The 18,092-nt window shown below is 36.8% G+C and overlaps 1 protein-coding gene across 2 annotated transcripts in view; it reads left to right on the forward strand.

The window, feature by feature from the left end:
* SESN3 (sestrin 3) overlaps positions 1–18,092 on the forward strand; it is a 74,017-nt gene that overhangs the window by 334 nt on the left and 55,591 nt on the right. The window lies entirely within an intron of this gene.

Raw genomic sequence — 18,092 nt, forward strand, 5'->3', positions numbered from 1 at the left:
GGCTCGGCCTGGGGTCCGGCCCGAAAAGGGCGCTTCCTGCCGGCCGCGGCTCGGGCTGCTCGGCCCCGGGGCGCACTCTTGGAGCAAGGCTCAAAGGGATCCCGGGGCACCTTCCCTACGCCGAGACCCAAAAAGGGGGCATGGGTTGAGAGTGGAGGGTTTAGCCTGCTGCTGCTTTTGATGTCTGCCGGGACAGACGCTAGTCCCCAGGGGTTGGGGATTTGGGGCCGCGGGGGGGCGGGGGGACCTGTGGTCTGTTCCTCCGTTCACCTCCTTACCTTGCCACCCCCGGCCTGCTCCCAGGGCGGAGGGAGGGACGGACCTGTTCGATCCTCCTCCCAGTGCTCTTGATGGAGGTCGGTGTGAAATCAGAACTGCTTGGTCTGGTCCAGAGGACCTGGCTCCCTCTTTGCTGTGCCTAACTCTTGCGGGTGTTGTTTTTGTTTATTCGGTTGCTTCTGCCTTCCTTGCGCGCTTTCCCCGAACACTCCCTTTTTACATTCTTTGGATGGTCGTCTTGTGGCTGCAGTTCGATCCTGAAAGGAACTGGTAAAGCAGCTTGAACTTTATGCCCATGGGAAATGCTATTCGACGTTACAGTTTCTCAAGCTGGGGTTGGGGGAGGTGGAGACTGAGGTGGACGTGAGTTATCCCTTTTTAGCACTTACTCATCCCCAGCCCCCCGGTGTTGCTCCAGAAAAATCAGACGCACAATCAGCTTATTGCTTCCCAGAGTGACTGATAGAAAGTTTACTCCAGTATTGTTTAGCTTACTTGGCTTAGTCGCTCCGTTAAGGGGGGGTGGGGTGAGGGGGCTGTGAAAAGATGTCGTTTTAGACGGAGAAAAGCTTTTAATCAGACTTTAACAGCCGCCACTGGGTAATATTATAATCAGTTTATTCTTCTCGAGACTCTATTTTTACATTTCATTAAGTGGAAACAGTAGTTGAGGTGCTTCTGTTTGTCCAGTACAAATGAATTAAAATTGCTGAGCTGTGCAAATGCGTCGGGACTGAAAGACTAAGATGAATACCGCTCCGTTTTTAGTCAGTTTCTCTAAATACAGTTCAATTGGGATTGTTCTTTATATATTAAAAAAAAAAGAAAAGAAAGAAAGCATGTAAGTAAGCAAGCTCAAATATTTGCGCTCTTTGTCCAAAAACTGTTTTTCTTCCTCTGTGGGTCAGGCCAAGTGCCAATCAAAGTTGTTTTTCAAGCCTCTTTTCCCTGCAGTAGGGCTGCTGCTTCCCCCCCCGCCCCCCCCCATTTTATTTGAGAGCATGAAGAAAGCAAAGGGGTTGCATATTTGAAGTTAATCAAACAGTGAAATATGCCTTAAATTGTGTTTATCGGATATGTTTTTCTTGAACCAGATTTTTATTAAATGTGCATGTTGAGTATGTGCAGTTATTTTTTTCCATAAACTCTGGGATCAAATTACAGTTGATACTTGCTCAGCTCATTGTAGGGCAGCTCGTGAGAAATGTAATGGATCAGAAGCGCAGAGCAGCTTAGTTGAATGTTAACTCTTTCACTTCTGGGCCAGATGGCATCTGAACTTAGCTTTTTAAAAAATGATGATGATGATGATTTTCCAACTTTAAAAGTGATGTTATGTCTTTAACATGAAAAAAAAAAGTGTTGTTGAGACATGTTTGATTAAACTAAAGCCTGGTTTAAAAAAAACAGCTAATTTTTTTTTAACTGAATAAGGGAAAAACGAGCTGTATTGACGTGGATTTTTTTTTAATGGCTCTGTCAATTTGGTGGACTAATTAAATTTTTGGAGGTAGCAGTAAGTTTCAAAATCTATTTTTCTTTTGAGAGAACCATGGCTGTGGATCCATGACCCTTTGCTAGCTTTCAAGACATCTTTATATCTTTCTCTTAGCTTTTAAGAAACTATTTCTATTTACCTAGAAGGAACATCCTCACTTCTAGCTATTATTAAAAGACAGAGGTAGTATATGGAAAATGGATATTCACCATTTTCATATCTTATAATTGCTATGCACACCTCTGCTAATTCCCAGTTTTCAGTAACTCCAAGGTATTTAATATTGATTCATGCAGTAGCATGAAATAACTTTAGATGGAAATGGGATTGTTTGAGCCAGTTATGGCATGACTTGGCAGACATTTGTAGCTTTTTAAGAGTGCCTTAAGTGCTCTTAAAAGATATCAAGTGTTTAGCATTTTAAGTTCTTCATCATTCTAAAAATAGCATGTAAGAGTTTTCTAATAAAGAAATGGTTTTCTTTTTGATAGAAAGTATATAACTCTAAGCAAAATTCATCTATAACGCTCAAAATGGGATTCTCTGGATTTATCTTGTGTTTTCCACTTAATAAAGTGTTCAGTAATAACCATGTGAGTCACAGCATTTTGAATTTTAGTTCAGTGTAGTTCATGATGGAAGAATGAAAATCATGCACATCCAGTGTGAATTACTCTTTGCTGTCATAATCCTAATTATTGATGGAGGAAGAGTTACCTTTATTTATGTGGCATGACACCTTTTTCTCTAAGTGGCTTAATTTGTTGCAATGTATTGAATTGGGGGGGAACTTCAAAAAGAACTGGATTCACCTTCAAAGAAAATAATTTGGTTCAACCCAACATCTGAAAATTTAATTGTATATTTTATGAGAATTACATTTATTCTTAGAAGTACCTTCATAATTTTGATTCAGTGTCTACCAAAAAAAAAGAGACTTTTTTACGTATTAAATATACCTAATTTGGTAACCTTAGGTCAGTAAAAAGAATGGAGAGGTAAACCACATAGGGAAACAAATGAACAAACGAAACTCTCCTCAAATCTATAACTCCTACTTATTCTAACTTGATCTGTTATCAAAAATAATTCAATAAAGGTTTTAATAAAAGAGGAAATGTTTCTATTTACTTTGGAAAAGCTAATGAGTTGTGAAGTGTAATACATTTTACTTGAAGAAATTCCACTGACAACTAGATAAATTTCAAAGTGGAGTGCCAAACTGCATTAAGAAAGGTAGGTAACTCTCAGTCCACTCATCTTCCAATAAATAAAAGGGTGCATATTACAATGTATTTTGAGTATTGAGCAGTTAGTGCTACTGAAGTGAATAAAACTCTGCACTTTAAGTTAGAGGATTTACCACTTTATAATTCTTAATATGTTTAGGTAGTTCCAGTGATTTATCTTTGTTGGATATTGCACTTTTTCCCCTTTGCTTATATGATCACTTATTTTGACAACTTTTTGATGAGTGAAGAGACTGGGAAAATAAAATGGGAAGTATTACTTTAAGCCATATGAACCTCATTTTTTTAGTCAAAATTGTCAGTTAATAGCAGTTTTATATGGTTCAACCAAAAGAATCGTATTGCTTTGACTGTGGATGAGTAGCTGTATTTTTCTTTGGTTAATCAGGTTTCTTATGTACATATTTTTGATTGTCAAAAGTAGTTTTTTATTTAGTTTTATCTGAAAATGAACTAGACAGAGACCAAGCAGTGAATTTATGACAGCAAGCCATTATGCAGTGGTTTTCAAACTGCTTTTTACGGAGCCCTAAGATGCTTCAGTGTTCAAAAATACTTGAGTTGGATTAAATTTTAAGTACTTTTTAAAATTATAATTTAAAAATACAACCACCCAAAAATCTTTTGTTACAAGACTATTCTTGTGCAGGCCTTGAATTAAAATTTATTCTGCTCCCTTTGTACATATACTTGAACATTTTTGTTAATAAGACATTGATCAGAAAGATTGTCATTGATTATGAAGGCACTGGCCTTTAAAAAACCTTCCTTCCTGTGCATATCTACTCATGTTCAATTTTCACTTGTGAGAAAAACTTATCAGTAATTGTTCATTTTTAACTAAAACACTTATAAAAATGCTTTTGTGTATTTATGTGTTTCATAGTTCAGATTCAATGTAAGGTTTCATTTGTAAAGGGATTCTACTGCTTCTATAACCTCCCCACCACCAAATAAATAAACTGCTAAAATATAACTGCAAATGTAGTGATACTGGGAGTCACAAGATATGCTCATCATTAGGTTTTTGATAGGTCTTTGAATTTGGGGCAAGTTAGTTCACTTCTTGCAGCCTAGTTTTCTCTGTAAAATGTACATCATTTCTACTTGCCTTGCAGGTTGCTGCATAGCTGGAGAGAGGTAATCTGTGTTAAAGTACTTTGTAAGCCATAAAGTACAACTACAAATATAAGAAAGACAAGTCTATGTATTTTCCCTATTCCTAGAATAGGTCTTTTGTGTGTTGTGGCAATATATTTCAATACATACGGAGTAATTTGGTTAGTCTTCACTTTTCTGTCTTGTCTACTTATTGCCTGTAAGTGAGAGGTAAAGATATTATGCTTTTAATTAGAGTGATCAACATACCGATTTTTATTTGCATATTCTACCCCTCCCTCTCCTTAAATAGTAATCCAATGCATTGATTTTGATGTTTCAAATAATTAAATAAAATAAAATTGCCTTTTGGACACCTCAGCAGATGAGGGATATTGGTATTAAGTTTGAAAAGACTAAGAGTTAAGGATGATGGTGCTTAATAGAAGTTGGGGCAAATCTAGGGTAAAGCAAAGAATGTTTAATTATTTTAATTTAGGAGAAGAGCCTGGAAGTAAAAACATGTCTCAATCTTTTTCTCCCGATTTCTTCATCCTCTTTTTCCCCTTTGAAGGGACTGGGTTATAACTTATGTTTGGGTAGACCTTCACAATTTTTACAGTGCTTTCACATTATTAGTTGATTCTCATAAACTGAGAAAATTTAAAAGGCATGGACTCTGTCATACAAGTCGTATGAAGTCCATTTAATTTTTAATAACACCTCTGTAATAAGCTAAAAACTACATTCGAATTGTCCCCTGTAGTATTGAGGCCATCAGGGAATATCCATCCCCCCCATCCCCCAGCTTCAGCATCTGTGGAATGCCTATAGGTACCTAAAACTCTCCAGGTAACATTAGTTGGAAATGTGACTTTTAGCCACTCTTTGACACATTATTGCAGATCAACTGGAGGGGAAAGAGAAGAGTTAGCTGGCTATTTTTATTATCTCTTTAACAGTAGTTTGGTTAATTCTTTAACGAGGTAAAGCACAGTTCTCAAATATGATCTTCAGACCCTGGGAGTATCCAAGATCATTTCAGCGGGCCTGGGAGGTCAAAACTATTTTCATGATCATACAAGACTTTATTTCTTTTTTCACTGTGCAAAAGCAGCGGAGGTAAAACTGTGCTGGCCCCTTAGTGTAACTCAGGGTAGTGGCACCAAACAATAATCACTGTTAAATTTTGTTAAATCCTGACCCTTGAGTGATGAGAAGTATACCATGTGCTTCTACTGCACAGCAATCTGGTTGTCTCTAGGGAAAGAATCTGTGCAGTTGTTTTAGTTGCAAGCTAAACTAGCCACTTTTAAAATGAACCCCATTTTTACTTAAAAGAACACCTGTTAGGCAAACTTTGGTTTGTCATACTTGGGTATTTGATAACAATTTTCTTAAGATTGAGTAATGTGACCCTGAAAATTTAAGGAAAAACACTGACAATATTTATTGCCAGTGATAAAATTCAAGCTTTCAAGGAATAATTCGAATTTTGGAAAATGTATATCTGTCACCATTAGCCTGAAAGCTTCCCAGTTCTTAAAGGTTCTCCTTTTGAAAGCAAGGGTGATTAATGGGTGTGATTTTTTTTTTATAGTATATTATATTACAAAATGTGTCAACGTTTGGAAGATCTGCATGACTCAATGAGCCAGTATCTTTTAAATGACCAATGCATGAAGACATTGCTACTCAGGACCTTTCTTGCCTTCTCAGCTCAGAACCAACCAATTAGAGCACAATGGACATAATCTTTGCCATCTGACCATTCTTTTTACCACTGCCAATGAATATTGTCAGTTGTTTTCCTTGAATTTTCAGGATCACTTGACTCACTTTTGAGAAACTGTTTATCAAAATCATGCATGGGTAAAAAATCCATTCAAAATACAACATAGACAAATGAATTTTAATATAATATAGAAAGTGAAGTTTACTGATGGGGCTTCAGATTCCACATTGTGACTCACCTTTCAGAAGCTCTACTTGTCAAGTTTTGGTGTAGTATCAAAGCAGAATATTCACAATTATCTCTTGCATTGTCCAACTAAATATCTGTGTGAGGCCAGATTTTCCTTCCATACCTTCAATCAAAACCTATCACAACAGATTGAATACAGAAGCAGATATGAAATCCAGCTGTCTTACATTGAACAGACATTGAAGAGATTTACAAAAATGTAAATCTCTTCCATTTCTTTTGTTTTGAAAATAAAATTATTTTTATAAAAACCATGTGCCATGATAACATGTAGTGGATTTGTTATTATTTTAAATGAATTAATAGACATTCAAAATTTTCTGTTTTAACTTCTACACTAAATCCAATAGTAAATATTGACAGTTATAACGCACACATAAAGAGAAGCTCTTTGGGGACCTCAAGAGGAGGTCCTCTTTGGAGTTCCAATACCAAAACTTTTGAGAACTGCTGAGCCAGAGATCCTGACAGCGGTGTATGTTGCATATACATGTAATTCTTTAGAGTGTCTATGGGGGAAATAAAAGGCTAATATCACTGGCAGAAAATGTAGATAAACCCAACCCAGTCATCTCTGTTCTATGTGGGGATCACTTGCAGATGCTGCCTAGCACCTTTCAGTGACATCTCAGAAGCTTCTCTAGTACCACAGTACAGATGGTCCTTGATTGAGGAAGGTTTGACTTACAATTTTTTGACTTTATGGTGGTGCAAAGGTGATAGGCTTTCAGTAGAAACTGTATCTTTGAATTTTGAATTTTGATCTTTTCCTGGGCCAGTGATATGCTTTATGATGCTCTCTTGTGATGCTGGGCAGCAGTAGCAAGTGGAGCTCCCGGTCTGCCATGTGATCATGAAGGTAAACAGCCAATTCACTTACAACCATTCCAGACACATACAATCATTCTGTTTTTCACCTTCAGTACAGTATACAGTGAGTTCCATGATGTATTCAACACTTTATTATAAAATAGGCTTTGTGTTAGTTGATTTTGCCCAACTGTAGGCTAATGTAATTGTCCTGAGCACATTTAAGGTAGGCTAGGTGTATTAAATGCATTTTTGACCTAGGATATTTTTGATTTATGATGGATTTATTGGGATGTAACCCAATAAGTGGAGTAGGAGCTGTAGTAAGACTTAGACTTGCTAGAGATATCTTTCTGTAAGTTTTGTGAGCATCCCTTTACCTGGTAGAAACCGGGGATGGACAAAAACAAAGCTCTTTGGCTCTAAAGGAATGCTCTCCTTAGTACTTACTATGCAACAACTAAAGAATGGTCAGATCCAAAGATTATGTCCATTGTGCTCTAATTGGTTGGTTCTTGGCTGAAAAGGAAAGAAAGGCCCTGAGTAGCAAAGTTAGCCTTTTTTTCTTGAAAGCTGAGAAGTGTGGGAGAAGCAACAGAAGAAGGGACAAGGATCAGAAGAAAGAGGAGTATCAATGTAGACTACTGATAACTAGATTGTTTCAATAAAGAACAAGAAAACCACTACTGTAGACAGGAGATAGGACAGCTCTGAATGTGGAAGTCCCTAAATATTGCAGCCCTCTAAGGTATAGGGCATTTTCCACTTTGTGTGTGGGGGGGGGGTTGGGAGAGGGGGGGTTACCCTGTACACAAAGCTATGGCAGCCAACAACTACCTGTAATTCAGTGTGGTGTTGAAGGCATGGGCATAAGGATCTATCTGATTACATCTGGTGAGACCTACGAATGACTACCAGTAGCTGACCTGTCCATTAGACATCACTGTGGTAGGAGTGGGGATAGAGGGAGGAGGTGGAATTCACAATACACAGTACATACGTTGCCAAGCCAAAACATTTAGTCGTGTGTTGTGTTAACAGTTACGTTAAATGTATGAGTAGATGTATAACCTATTTGAAAATATCTATCCTATACCATCTAAACCTACAGTTAACATGTAGAATTTCTATTGTTCAAACTTTTTCTTAACAACTGTGACATCTCTAAAAAGTCTTTCCTAATCTTCAAACGTTTTTTTCTTCTGTCTTCTGGACTGCCATGCTAGTCAAGTATACTGCATTTATTGCACTTTGCATGTTGAATTATAATTAAAATTTATATATATCTTTCCCCTACTAGGTTGCCTCTTATTTGGGATCAGGTTAATGGAAAGTTTATTTTTAGCAAATATTGGCAGTACATTTATATTGAATACAGTATAATCTAGCTAAGAAAATGACAACTCTTTTCTCACTTTCCAAGATTTGTCTGTTCTTTATAGCCATATTTTGTCCTCTTTATTGATAAGATTTATCTGAACACTTTGAGAAGTTTAATAACAAAAATTATTTTTTCATCTTTGTGACCATGAGAATGTTTCAATTAAATATCGTTCCACTTTTTGGAGGGAGTTCTGATAGGCAGCAAGAATGTTAGGTAACTAAGAGGATCAGGACACTGGCCTTAGCAGTTGGTCTCTCTCAGTAATGTAAAATGGCCATTGCTTTGATAGGTACACATGCTTCATCTCCTGGAATCTGCTAGACTTCTCTAAGGGAAGGCTACTTTAAAGGAGTAACCTTTAAACCTCAATTTCTCTGCAGGTCTCCTCCTGAGGTTTGTTTCACCAGAGAATTCTGGCTAAACCTTTCCCTCTTCTACCTCCCCCAAGTCTTTTACTTTGATCTCCTTGGCCACCAAGGAGATCACCCTTGGTAACTGTTAACCAGAGAATTCTTCATAGGCCTGGACTACCTCTTAGCTAGCCTTTACTTTTTAGATCCTGCCAGAAGTTATTTATTGGTCTATGGGCCAGAATACTGACTGCCGCGCTAAGGGACACGTGAATATTATGGGTTATTCAGTGGTGGGTTGCATTTTGCTGCTCAAAGCTAATAAGGAATGACAGCCATTTTACCTATGTTTCACAAAGCATGTATTGAACATAGCATATGCGTAAGTATGACCAAGTGTAAAACTGGCTGACTCGGGCCATGTTATTTCTTGTACCAGAGATTTTTTAACGTATAGATTTGAGTAAGACTTACTTTCTCTACTAATTAATAGCTACTTGTACTGCAGGTATATGTTCTCATTTCTAGATATATATTTTATTTTTACATCTTCCTATATTGCAAAGATGGAACTAGGCATTTGAAGAAATGAAATCTCTCTTTCTTTTTTTTAGATATATGCAGAATTAGAAAGGTCAAATTTACCTCACAGGTAACTAAAACTGGATTTTGTGGAAGATAATGGTAATTATCTGAGGCTGTAACTCTTAGTTTTGAAATGCATTTTATAATGTCAATAACAATAGTAGCTTCTATTGAATACCACCTATGTGCCATGGACTGTGCTAAGTATTCAGGCCCTACATGTGTATTATTATATTTAATCATCACAACAAACCTATAAAGAATTATTATTCACACTTTATGGATGAAGAAACTAGAGCTCAGAGAGCTTTAGTTACTTGCTTAAAATCATAGTACCAATAAGTGACAGACTCAGGATTTAAAACCAGTCTAACTCCAAAGCCTGGCTCTTTATACAGCTATAAACACTGTACCTTGTACTTCACATGTTTTCTTTATGTACAAGATTCAGAAAACGTAAAATTAATGAAACAATAGGACCTGATTACTTGAGATTAATAGGAGTGATTTCAAGTTCAGATATTTTCTACTACTTTAATTTTACATGAAAAATGTAATTTTTTCTCTTTATAAGATTAAATCAATGAGAATCAAATTGAAGTTCTCATTAAACAGTTTTGACCTATCTAGTTCATTGTTTTATCTATGTAAATCTATTGTTAATTTTGTGACCATTCTTATCCCAGGATATATTTTTCCTAATTTCCCAGCAAACTTTGACCGACTCCTTTTGCCAACCAGCCATACATTAGTTCAATAACATTGATTCATTCAATAGTGCTATAATGTCTGTGACCAACGACACTGTCTAGAAACATTTTACATATTGTGTCTCATGAAGAGGACCTCTAGAAAACATTCTCACTTTTTGGTAAATTTTTTTTTGCAGTAACAAAGAGTTAATTTATGAAGATAAGAAGTAGCATGAATGATTATTTCCACTGTTCATTTTATTTAATTAATTAATTTTTATTTTTGGCTGCGTTGGGCCTTCGTCACTGTGTGCGGGCATTCTCTAGTTGCGGCGAGTGGGGGCTACTCTTCGTTGAGGTGTGCGGCTTCTCAGCGGCAGCTTCTCTTGTTGCAGAGCATGAACTCTAGGCATGTGGGCTTCAGTAGTTGTGGCACGCAGGCTCAGTAGTTGTGGCTCACGGGCTCTAGAGCGCAGGCTCAGTAGTTGCGGCGCACGGGCTTAGTTGCTCCGCGGCATGTGGGATCTTTCTGGACCAGGGATCGAACCCGTGTCCCCTGCATTGGCAGTCAGATTCTTAACCACTGTGCCGCCAGGGAAGTCCCTCCACTATTCATTTTGGCTTCCTGTGTTAAAGCAACAATGATAATGAAAGAAAACGAGGAAACCCTGGGACTTCATCCTTCCACTGGCCTTCCCCTGCCAACACCCCTACAATACTGTGTCTGCAGAAGAGTTTTTTGTCTTACAAAGGGAGAGAGATTTGTGGGAAGACGTGGTTTTGCTATTTGTTAATTGGAACTCTTGAGAGTTTTCTGTAGAAACACAGTTAAGATATCTAGTTAGGTTCTGCAGTACTATTAATGTAACTAGTATTCTTAATAGCCATTTACTGATTAGGCTGGAAACCTAACTACTAGGTATAAGATTGTTTCCAGGGGAAGATACATTGTGAAATCGTAAGTAACTGCTTCACTGGAGCTATCTTTCCTAACTTGTATGCTTAACACTAAGAAGGGTAATGATTTTGACAAAAAATATTTTTTAATATGTTCACTCTGAGGATATGTTTGGTTATTGGTTGTTGTGTCTAATAGGAAGACTGCAGTCTCATCCAATATTCAAGCAGGAGTTGATGGAAGGGATAAAAATTGGATGATAATCAGGATGTTGAGATAACCAAGGGCCAGTATCAAGCTGGCCTATCTTTGTTCACTTTGTGCTCAGTAAGACTCTAGTCCAGAATGGTGCATTTTAAGCTGTTTCTACTACCCATTGTTGTCTTTAAGGTAATATAAATGAAAAAAATAATCAATTTTAACTCCCCAGCAAGTTTCCTTTTTATTTGAAATTAGGAATTTAACATGTGTATCTTAATTCTTTTGATATAAATTAATAAAGAAAACAAATTAGCCCAGCAAGTTTACTCCACTCAAAAATAATTAACACAAAACAAAAATCACCTAAGCTAAAGGTACCTTAGCACTAAACCCCAAGTGATGCTCAAATTCTTTTATCAAAGCTTTTTTGTATAATATATTACTTGAAATTAATGAATTCTCAGATGGAGTGTGGAATCCTATTTGTGTTATAGTTTTATTTTTTTAAGTATGACATATAGTTAATAATCTTGTGAAATATCAATTGTTTTATATTGTACAACTATTAAAATGACTACAAGGTCTAGGTTCTAATATTCTTTACACAAAGTATGTTGATTATTGAGCACCCAAGATTAACATGAACTTATAAGTATTCTTTTGACTATGCTAGAGACCTATTTAATATTTAGTGCCCTTAAAAATGAGGGGAAATATATATTTTGGTAAATAGGATTGTAGAAACAATTTTCCTTTTTTGGTAAAAATATATGGATTGCCATTTTACACTCATTCTGTGTCTCAATGCTATCACCCTTTAATGGCTTTCATATTCTTAAGCAGGCAAGAAATGTAAAGGCTGTAAACGTTTATAAACCACTCACAAACTTTGTGAATATCTTTCATTCATTTATTCATTCAACAGACATGAAGTGCCCCTGCCTGTTAGACGCAGAAAGAACCCCAAGTGAGGACCCCAAGTCAGGGTTCTTGCCTAAGCAATGTGATGAGTTGCAACACACACCTGGATCTCACAAAGAGATCTTCAAGATTATGCCCCTCCCTTGGCAGATAGTATAGATCATGTTTGGCAACTGTTTCTATAAAGGGGTAGATAGTAGGTATTTTAGGCTTGCTGGCCCAAAGTAAGGGCTAAGTAGCTGTCTCTGTGACAGCTACTCACTTCTGCCTCTGTATTGTGAAACCAGCCACAGACAATTCATTAAAGAATGGATTCAGCTTTATTCCAATACAACTTTAATTAGGGGTCCTGAAATTGTAATTTCGTATAATTTTCACATGTCATGAACATTCTTTTGATTTTTTTTTCCAGTCATTTAAAAATATAAAACCCATTCCTAGCTCCCAAGCAGCAGAAAAAGAGGTGGCAGGCCAGATTTAGCCAAGCAGTCAGAAGTTTGCTGACCTCTTGGTGTAGAAGCAGTGCAAAGCATTTTGCATCAGAGACCTCGGTTAGGTGACCTTTCTGATAGGCCTATTAAAAAGTTTTTTCTATGTAATTCTATCTACTTTCATTGGTGTACAAAATTAATCAAAAGCCAACTATGTAATAAACATTACCATTTGTAAAAACATCTAGCTGGAATGACCTGCCTATTTAGTACCTGGATAGAGAGCATGTAATTTGGATGGATCCAAAGTAAAACTTTAAAAATCTGTAGATACTGAATATACTGGAAAGCACATTTGTCAGATCATTTAGCACCTATAAACAGAGTGTTTTTTACCTCTTTTGAAATTGTCACACCTTGTTTGAGTTCAGTGGAAGTGCCATTAGTATTACAGAGGCTAACATTTTAATTAAAGTTACATTTTGAGAGTTTTCCAAAATCTAATATGAGCTGTTTGGATTGATATGTCACAGTGCACAACTAATCACTTAAGAATCTGTTTTTGTGCTGGCCAGAGTCCCCGTGTTAGTATCACAGAGCTCTGTTACTCATACTATCTTTGAGGTCTCACATGAAGAGAATATACAGTAGCTCCATAGACATTCCTATGACTACAGATTGGCAGTGCAACAAGCATTGTAGTTTTTGTTTGTTTGTTTTTGGTTTTTTTTGCGGTACGCGGGCCTCTGACTGCTGTGGCCTCTCACTGCTGTGGCCTCTCCCGTTGCGGAGCACAGGCTCCGGACGCGCAGGCTCAGCGGCCATGGCTCACGGGCCCAGCCGTTCTGCGGCATGTGGGATCTTCCCGGTTCGGGGGCACGAACCTGTGTCCCCTGCATCGGCAGGCGGACTCTCAACCACTGCGCCACCAGGGAAGCCCTGTAGTTTTTATAGTAAATAATTTTAAAGAGTTGAACTCTGTCTTATTGCATTAAAGTCCTAATTCCTTATCTACCTTCCTCAACCAACATTCACATAGCGGCACTCAAGAACATTAAATGAAATGAACACATGCTCCAGAGCTGACAAGAGTAGTACCTGAATGCAGAGATACGTGAATGTTGGTATTGGAGGGTGTGTGTGAGGGGAAGATAATTCCATGGAAACAAACCCCTTTCTGGTGAGTAGAAGTGATGGCTATCAATAATTTTAACCTGGAAAATCATTAGCTATTCAAAATACTTTTTATGGAAATGAGCTTTAAAAATTTCACACTGAGCATTTAATCAGTGAATATAATATGGCACCATTTATCCAGGTCCCACATTTGTAAAAGCATCAGTATATGATATTTTCCATGCTTGAGATCTAATGATACCCAGAGCAATGACACAGCTAGTGCAATGTGCAAGATTCAAACCTAGTCAGTCACTCAGAATTTTCATTGAAATGAAGATCGGTAACTATGCATTTTAATAATGTGTCCTCCAAACTACATCTGGTAGGGAGTTCTACTGACCAACTCTTGTTATGATTGCATATGGTTATGATGATATGTGGGAGAATTAAATGTACATAACCCATGTATTGATACGGATGATCGTTCTTGTTCTTCTATCTTATGAAGTGATCACAAATCTGATGCACTTGGTTTAAAAAAACAAATTTCCATAATGTCTAAGCAGCAGATATTAATGGAACACATTTTACTTTTAATTGATGTTCAGCTTCTCAAGGTAAGTACATGACATCTATGTGTTTTTCTATTGCTTCCTTTACTAATGATCTGGATCAAAGCTACTGCAGAGAACATATTTGTCACAATGGCAAATGGAAAGATTTGATAATTAATGAATACCTGGATGATAAGTTCATTTAACTTCAGATATTTTTAAGGAACAATTTCTTACTGAGTAAGAAACTAACTCAGGTTCCTGCCATCAATGTGCTACAGGGAGTTGAATCTTTTAGAGTGCCAGTAAAATTTGAACATGCGTGGCAGTGTGCATTTAGTAATTTTAGCATTTAACAAACCACTGTGTTTCATGAAAGGTACTCTGATGTCATGAAAATGAAGTGATTTGTCCTCTAGAACTCCTAACTTGTCCATCACTTTTTTTAGCGACAGGTATGCATTTCATGACCATAAAAAAGGAGAGGAGTGCACTGTTACTATAAAAGGCCGTTTCCTTTTACTCTATCTTTATAGTCATATTAATGCATTTTAGTGTTTATGGGTAATTAACTATCTGACAGAGCTGTAGAGCACTTGAAAACTAAAACATAATGTGCTGTCAGTTGTGGATCAATCAATCCAAGATCAAGGATTTCTAAAAATGAAGATGTAAGTCAGTGGAAAAGCTAGATGGGACTCATAGAAACTCGATACATATACATTTTCTGGAGCATATGTAATTGTCATAATTGATTTACAGTTATGTCTAAGAAAATTTTACATTCAAGTACTAAGTTCCTCTGCACAATTTAATAGTAGATACTTGTTTTTCAAGGATTCACAGGTGACACAAGCCATTTATTGCTGGTCAGGGGGTTATTTTCCTGAACGTCATTGTAACCTCACAGCAGCTATCCAACCACTAGATAGCAGTTTTTTAGGAATTAACATAGTCTTGATTGAATTAATAGCCTTTCCAAATTGCTATGATTTACTGTTTTCCCCGAGGGACTGAAGCTATTGTTTTCTTTAAAATGGTTCATTTTGGGAAAGATTGAAGTAATTTATTAACAAGGAATAACAATTCTCTAATCTAAGGAGTTTGTTTAAGGTCTAGGACAATGGTTCTTGAAGTGTGGTCCTGGAGCTTGCAGCATCAGCATCACCTGGGACTTCGTTAGAAGTGCAAATTCTGTACCCCATCCCAGACCCGCTGAGTCGGAAACTCTGGAGGTGGGACCCATCAATCTGTATTTGAATAAGCCCCCCAGGTGATACGGATGCACTCTATGGATTGAAAATTACTAGTCTAGGATTCTTATCTAAATACTTCTACAAATCAAAATTTATACATCCATTTTATGTTCGGTATGCGTTATCAATTATTTGAGAAATATGGGAAAGGAGGAAATTGTTTCCAATTAAATTGATTCTAAAGCTCTACTCTTTAGAGATAATAATGGCAAGTACCAGCTCTAGAATCAGGAAGATTTCTTTTGCCTGTTTTAAAAATACAGATTTGAGACTTTCAGGTACAATTTGCTCTTACCTTGAGAAAAATGTTATTACATTGTTGCTAGATTCTGAACTTCAGCTTAAGGAAAAAAAGAGATGGGTTTTGGAAACTTGTTTATGACTGAAATCAAGTGAAAATATCTCCTGGAATTGCTTGTCTACATAAAAATAGGTGTTTTAGCACTAACACTGGTAGACTCTGATGGGTTTTATCATCTTAGGTGACTTTTATTGCAAGGAAGATTGATGTTTTAAGTTTTCATGGAAAATAAATTATCTTAGACATTTTTTTCTTAAATAGAAGGAGAAATGAATATATGTGTCTTAAAGACAGATTTAGAATTGCCACATTGTCTTTTTAAAATTATTTTGAGTCTCTTAGATAAGAGTAAATATGTATATAAATTATGAGTGTTCTTTTTTACCTGTAAACTGGTAGCTTACTCTTCAATTACAAATGGGATGTCAGGAAGCCTGAAAATTAAAATAAAACAAACTTAAGGAATGTATATTACACATGGGCCCTAGATAAAAGGATAAAAGATTGCTCTTTGAAAAGGAAAGATAGTTCCAGTTAGTTGCAGTTCATCTAGGATAGTGAATATAAGTACTTTTATTTTGTTGCATCTAATTTTGAGGTAATGGGAGTTTTCTTCATATTGTCTCTACCTTAGTACTAAAATTTAACCTGTGTTGCTCTTACTCAGGAAAAATAATGGACTGTATTAAATTGCCCCCTTCTAACCCACTCCCAAATTTCCCTTATGTGTTGGCTGCCCAAGAAGCATTTTTAGTGACTTAATTCTAAACCATGGAGATCGATGCCTTTTTATTGACCACTTTTTTATCCTCCTTCTGTGAGGAAAGGACTAATGTAGTACCTTAAATAGAACTGTCTCCATGGCAATGGGCAGTCAGCTTTTGACTTTGAGACTTATAAAAAAGGAAATTTTAAAAGGCATTTTCATGGTCTAAAATAGCAGTACAGCAAAACTAAGGTATGAGACTATTTCCTGTCAGTTATTGCATGACTGATTAAGCTAGCATAACATCTTTCTTTACATAGCACTTTTTGTCGGAGTATTTCAAAATGCTATACAACAATTCCTTCCCTTAATTAATGAGTGCTAATTGTTATCTTCAGGTTAATAGAAAATTTGAGGAGCTCAGATATAAGATTAGAATTGGGTCCCTGAGAAAAAAGGGTTGCCTAGGTCTGGCTATAATTTTATTCTCATAAGGAATAAAAATACTGACTAAATTATGGGCCATTCTTTTTTTTTTTTTTTTTGCGGTACGCGGACCTCTCACTGTTGTGGCCTCTCCTGTTGCGGAGCACAGGCTCCGGACGTGCAGGCTCAGCGGCCTTGGCTCACGGGCACAGCCGCTCCGCGGCATGTGGGATCTTCCCGGACCGGGGCATAAACCCGTGTCCCCTGCATCAGCAGGCGAACTCTCAACCACTGCGCCACCAGGGAAGCCCTGGGCCATTCTTGATTATAGTTAAACAGAATTATCTCTGAAACACTGGAAACAATGACAAGATTAAAAATAAAAGCTTAACAATTTCTGCCATCTTTTTCTAACTGGTTCCTACAATTGGGGATCTGTGCATTACTTCTCCTGTTAAAAGACTTCCCTGGCAACCGCCTCCCTTGTTGCCTCTTGCATCCACACCCACATAAGAGGTAAGCCCTGTAGTTCTCATTGTTGGGCCACCTAGCCTTCCGTAAATGTCAGGAGTGTGCTGTATATTAGAGGTTAAAGAGTAAGACCACATTATCCTTTGTAATCTTTTGTCCTTTTCTTTTCTGTATTCATTTCCTCCTTGACTAAGCCTTATCTTAGTTTGGGGTTAATTTCCAGTTGAATCATCTCTCAACTTAAAAGTATCATCAGTAAATACTTAATACTCTGATGTTACCGTTAACAAGGGAATTGATTAAACAAATTATGTGACATAAATGCAGTGGAGCACTAGACAACTCTCAGGATGTAGATCTATGTGTTGATGTGAACTGATGTCCATAATAGGTTATTGGGTGGAAAAAAAAACCTTTATTAAGGATATTAGGTTTTTCCTTTTTAAAAAAAAAATAAAAAGATAATACAGAAGGAGAGACTCCAAAATAAATAGTATTTGTTTCTGGGTGGTGAGGTTACTGGAAATTATTTTTACCATCTGTTTCTCTTCATTGCCTTTTGTTTGTTTTAACAATAAATATGTCTTTTATAAAAATGTTAAGACTCTCAGCATTTTGAAATAATAGAGTAGAACAAATTAAGTGAAGGATAGTGCTGAGAGCAAATCCAAGTGAGATGGTAAATTGAAGATGCCTTGAGATGTAAACAAAAGTTCATGCATTTAATAGATAACCATCGAAGCTACAGATAAACTGCCAAGGGAATAATAATGTGTGTGTAGGTGGCTAATGAGAACTCAGATATGTAGTCACAGATGTATACAATCTGAAAATGAATGAAGGTATCATAGCTGTTTCTATACCATATTCCTTTATGT

Source organism: Monodon monoceros, unplaced genomic scaffold, assembly GCF_005190385.1.
Source record: "Monodon monoceros isolate NGI ecotype Baffin Bay Population unplaced genomic scaffold, NGI_Narwhal_1 Super_Scaffold_7, whole genome shotgun sequence".
NCBI lineage: Eukaryota > Metazoa > Chordata > Mammalia > Artiodactyla > Monodontidae > Monodon > Monodon monoceros.